Below are 6,000 nucleotides of genomic sequence, written 5' to 3'. Positions count from 1 at the left end.
CAAAAAACCCAAACTCTTAATCCCTGATATGCAAAAGGCAGCACTAAGTGACATGATGGTCCCAATCCCTGTCACTCTTCCTCTCTGATCATGATCAAAAGAAAATCTACTGTCAGCCACAAAAATATTAACTATCATTAGATTAAAATGATGTTCCAGGTCTCCTTCTCAATTATTGGTTGTGCTTCTCATCTTTATGCAGCAATTTAGAAAGGTTAGTCCTAGTGCTCTTTCTCTCAGCTCCTCACACAGTTAGGCAAAGGGACAACCTCTGAAGCCCAAAAAAACCCAGGGTAGAATCTTTTCTTGGACATAGATGAAAACAAGTTCCTAATGTAGATTTGAAACATCCTCATCTGAAAAATTGCCACAATAACAAATGCACTCAAAATATTCTTGTTTGCAAATCAATCATTGGACTAATCATTAGTACTTCACAAGCTTTGATGCACTACTATGCCACTAATAAAACATATCAGTGTTCACAGCTTTACTCTTTTATGCAAGTAAAAAATCTTCAGTAAAATGAAGCACCTCAGGAGCCTGTTTTCTTACTGCAATATCAAATGTTTCAATAAAAGCAATAAATCATACAAGGTTCACTTGGTTTAACAGAGCAACAAAATTCTTAGCTTAAATAGTAGATATCCTTCAGCTGTTAGAAACCATTATTTCCCCCAATTTAGTTCAATACCTACCGTACTGCAAAATGGAAGAGTCTGAGGTTATACTCTGAGGAACACCTGACTAGCATACACTGGTGCTGCTGCTGAAAGAAACAGTTCTGTGTGTTCTGTTATCCATGGAAATAAATAAACAACGAGGAAACAAATGAGTTTATATTTGTAAACACTGTCAAGGCAACAATCAGATTTTAAGATTCAGGATTTGTGAAAAAAAAATGTTTTTCTTTTCAAATGCTTAAGCATTTTTCATAGTCTTTTCTGCTTGTTGAATACATCTTCATGTTGTGAAGGTAGCAGGACATTACAGAGATGGGCTGTCTCACCCTGGAATCTCACACAGAGGAATTTTCCGTGCCTGGAACCAGCTTTGGACAGCCGGAGCTTTGCCACTGCCACTGCTATTCATCTGCTCCTGAGAGAGGCCCTCTGGGTCTGTGATCCCAAAGTTTGAGCTCTCTCAAGCAGACAGCAAGGAGCTACAGCCTGTGACTTCCAGGACTTTCTCTTCCCTGCAGCCAGCTCTAGGGACAGGACAAACACTAGACCTGTATTTGTTATAGGAGTTTCTTCATGGAATACGATTTGCTGTGCTAGAATAAAGAAATGCCCAACTTGAAATCAACATGTAACAACTGCATATATTTATTTCGAAGGAGCAGTAAACATTACTTTAGAAAGGAAACAGGGAAAGTATCTGAAAAAAATGTATTCTGATTTGTCATAGGCAGCAAGAAAAACAGAATCAAAAAGAAAATCTATTGTCAACCATAAAAATATTAACTATCATCAGAGTTAAAATGTTGTTCTAGATCTTTTCTTCTTTGCTATAACTGGTTGGGCTTCTTGTTTTTAAATCCACCTCAGCCTTTTAGTAACTCTCATTTCTAGTAGAACCATTACTGAAAAAAAGGAATCGTTCCCGTCACTGGGATTTGTCGTAAGGAAGCTGTATGTCCCCAATTTCATCTCTAGTCTATAAGTACCTTTAAAACTTCCTTCCAAATTCTGTGTCTTTTCTCTTAGATCACATAGCTGGGGCAAAAAACATGGAATTGGGCTGAGATTGGACCCAACTCCAGTCCATGGCCCCCGCTCCCTCACAAAGCAATGTGGCACAGGACAAGCCTCTGGAGTGTCGCTGAAAATGGGGAATAAAACTCCTCAGAACCAGTGCAGTACTAAGAAGCACACATTATTTTTATTACAGCGCTAGATGCACACGGGATAAGTCCTCCTAAGGTGCATGAGTGGCTCAAGAGGGTACCAGTACTTATTAGCCAGAAATATACACACTAATTGCACGGGTGTTTACAGAACACTCCATGCAAAAGGGGGTTGTTTTTCACCCTGGATGTGTGATCTGCGCACTATGTGTCTTAACTAACTGGGTTGGGCCACTTTGACTTGTTATTAAGAGGCCACAGAGCCGCTGAACTGAATTGGACTTGTTACCAGACCCTCCGCACCCCACCGTTAATAACGTTTTAATAACGTCACTTCTGCGCGGCCGTGTCACAGCAGAGGGGCCCTGCACCACGCTCGGCCACCCTCAGAAGAAAGTTCTTCACGCTGGGGTGAAACTTCTTATGGTTTAGTTTATGGCCGTTGCTCCCCGGCAGTGCTGAGAGGAGTTCTTACAGGTAACAATTAATGGAGGTGGGAGAACGAGCCTGTGCCCGGCCCGGCTCCCCCGTGCTCCCCTGGGCCCTCAGGGGCGAGCCCGCTGGTCGGTGCCCGGCCCGGCTCCGCTCGCAGCCGCCCCCGGGCTCGGGCCATCCCGCCGTTCCCTCTGCCCAGCCCAGCCTCCCGTGTGCCCCCGGGCAAAGGGGGCGAGGAGAACCATCGCCCCGGGCTCGCCGCCTCGTTCCGTGGAGTCACAGAACCGGCAAGGTTGGGAGAGACCTTCAAGATCCTCCCGCCCGGCCGCCGACCCGCTGTTACCCCTAAACCAGATCAGCCAGAGCCAGACACGGACGCCTTTTAAACACCTCCAGAGATGGTCAGAAAGCTCTTACATAAAACAGAAATGAGAGGCACTGGACCAGAATAGGATAGGAAAAACCCTCAGGCACATCTCAGTGTTATTTCAGCAGAAAGAAGCCTTGTTGTCTTATTCGTCTCAAGATAGCATGTTTCCATCACTGGAAAAGGAAAAAATGAGGGGATAAAATACTTTTCAGTAAGCATCTAATACAGTTTAGTAGTGAAAAAATAAATAGCAGCAACCTGATCTTGTTTCTGGTCTCCTCTTCCCTCTCTGCAGACTTTTGTCTGAGGTTTTGGGGTTTGTTTCTCCTTGCACAAAATCCTATGTTCCAGTTGTATTTCAAAATCAAACAGCAATTTAAGGTGGAACATCAGTGATTTGAGTTGTACAACTCCTCCCTCCACTGCCCTCAGTTCTAATTATTTCTGTTGTAATGTAGAAATAAGTTTGAAAGGTTGATGCTGGCATTTTCTTTTTTCTTTTTTTTTCCCTCAGGGGACACTCAAACAAAGTGGGTAATGTCTGTAAGCAAAGAAAATACCCCATGTAAAAGTACTAAGATTTCAGATGAAAGCAAGAAAGAGAGTATTTGTACAATGTGCAAAAATGAAGAAATTCTTTTAGAAAAGGTAATGTGCAGTGATTCGAGTGTTTGAATTGTTTTGTATGTGCTTTAAAACAGATGTGACCACCCTGTTTATAACTGGAGCTCTATTTGTGGGGAGAACTGATGGTTTGGATTAGCAAATGTTAGTAATTGTTTCTGGGGAGAATACAAAAAGGTGTCTGGAGGGGAGAACATACTGAAGTTATTTTGAGTGCATTCTCTACTCACCCAAATTTTAAACTGTTCTGATTGGTGCATGTAAAACAAAATTTACATATGAATGCATTTCATTCTTGGCATATTTTAGGTGAAGTAATACTTGTTTTGTGAGTGGATCTGACTATTAACACTGCAAGTGTGCCTCATGCATTTGATAATTTGCTTTAGACAGGATGGACTTAGGCACTTTCCAGAAGATAGAAACAGAAGGGATTACTCAGAGGGATAATTTATGAAGAATATATGAAAATTGTTCTTTAATTTCTTTCCACTGTAAAGAAATGGTTCTTTGTGAGGTGCTACTGCTGGAGACAGAATAAGGAGCATAGTTTCTAAGGTGGATGAGAGAACTCTGAACTCTTTATGCAGTTTCAGTCAAGGGAAAAACTGCCGCTTACATTCAGTTGATCCTGACAAAATTTCTAAAGGCAAAGAACTAACAACTAAACACTGGTCAGGTGTCTTGAAATTGCCGTAACACGCCCACTGTGTTCAGTAGAAAGCATGATTTCATTATTTTCTGGTGATGTGACTTGAACTCCAACAGTTCAACAACCATGTTACATTGCTTAGAGCATTGTTATGACTGTTGTATGTCACTGAAGCATCTTAATTCCAGCACTTTTTTTCCATGAAAATGAGCTTTCAGGCTGGTGATTCCCAATGTCTGGTACCCCTGTGACTCCAGTAGTCAGTCCCTGATGATACAGAGGTACTTCTGGGTAGAAAGGTGGGAGGAAGGTACTGAGGAGGCGTAGACACAGAGCTTTGGTAATGTTTGGTGCTGGTAGGAAGGTTGAAGAGCCAGACTTGGATGAAAAATCAGCAGGATTGGAAAGAAATGTTTGTGCACACACGTGAGAATGCAGAGGCTACTGAATTCATTGATTAGATGCCAGAAGTCTGGCAAAACTCGGTTAAATTTGAAATTTGCCACTTGTTTTGTATAGTCATTTCAGTGGTTTTAGATTTGAAACACAGCATTTCTTTATTCTAGATCAGACTTAGGATTGGTGAGCAGATGGATTTAAATGCTGACTTGTTTAATGAAAAATTAGAAAGCTTAAAGAGAAGAGTCGAACAACTGGAATGCACAAATACCTATGAAGAAATAAGTAAAATATTCCTGGTAAGGGTCTTTGCACAATTGTGGGAATACTTTGCATGTGAATCACATATGACTATTATGGTACCTTAAAGACCCCAGAAGTATGCAAATTTTTCATTTTGTGCGACATAAAGACAAGTTGATAGTTCTGTTTTTAGCCTTTGTTTATGGCAGTTCTTTCACTGTCTACTCTTCATATGACATTAATATGTAAATTCCTTATTTCAGGTTAACTGTGTTTCTTAACTGCTGTGTTTGTTTTCTGTAGCAGAAGAAAGTAGCAAAACTGGAGAGATGTATTGATCCTGTGCTAGCAGCTCAGGGGGAAGTGTTCTCAGAACCAGCTGTTGCTCAGGTGTGATGCAGGTGCACTTGCTAACATGGGCATTGATGCCACTTGTACTGAAATCTCGTGGCTTTGACAGCTGTATTTGACAGTTGTTATTGCTTGCCTAAAGAACAGAAAAATGTAGACTACAACAGAGTTTTTTTCTGATGAAACAGTCTCAGAGGAGGGCATGGACACTACGTGTGTTGACACCTTCCATCAGCTGTTTAGTCAACCAATTGCATCAGAGCCATGAACTGCAAGTTGAAAACCACTTCCTTAGGCAATGAAATTAAAAATATGGAAGAGCAAATAAAAATATCAGTAACATAGCTCTTAATTATTTGTTATGAGAGGCATTGATACATTAGTACTAAAATGGTAAGATTACAAAACATCTTTTTTTTTGTGGGGACATCAGGAACATGAGGAACAGGAATTTCTCATGTCTTTAGCATGATTGCATTTTGTTGTGCTGAAAATCTTTTAGCTAATCTAGTGGGAGAAGTAATTCTGTGAATTGTCAGCCTCTTGTTTCACACTGACCATATATTGCAAGAAAAAAAATCCCTGTTTTACAGAAATATGTTTTTTTGAAAGAAGTCTTTGGAATCTCAGTAGTTTTGTTCTCATGTGACAGACATGCAGTCTTGTCTTCTTGTTAAAGGCTTTCACATGTTTTACAAAATTAGTTTCATATCTTCCTAGGCTTTTCCCAAAAACTGTAACCAAAGCATAAAACAGGATAAGGTCCAGTAAGATGCTTACAAGCCTCAAAATTTAAATTTTAATTTCAGGTTTTTAAAACAAGCTTAAAGTGTGAAAGCTTTTAAGAAAAGACCTCAAGCAATTAGATGATGTTCTAAACAGTTTGTTGTGAGCCATCAAGTGTTGCTTTTACTTGCCTGAACTTTTGGATATATTACTTGTATTTTTAAAATAATTTTCTGTTGTTGTAAGGAATTTAACAGATAGTGTTCCATTCTGCCAATTGCTAAGTAGTCTTGGAGACACTTGATAGAAGCCTTCCACTGAAATTCTGCATTGTTTTATCAGAATGAAAGG

This window comes from Corapipo altera, unplaced genomic scaffold, assembly GCF_003945725.1.
Source record: "Corapipo altera isolate COAL_440 unplaced genomic scaffold, ASM394572v1 98, whole genome shotgun sequence".
NCBI classification, from domain to species: Eukaryota; Metazoa; Chordata; class Aves; order Passeriformes; family Pipridae; genus Corapipo; species Corapipo altera.
This window is presented reverse-complemented; position numbering follows the sequence as displayed.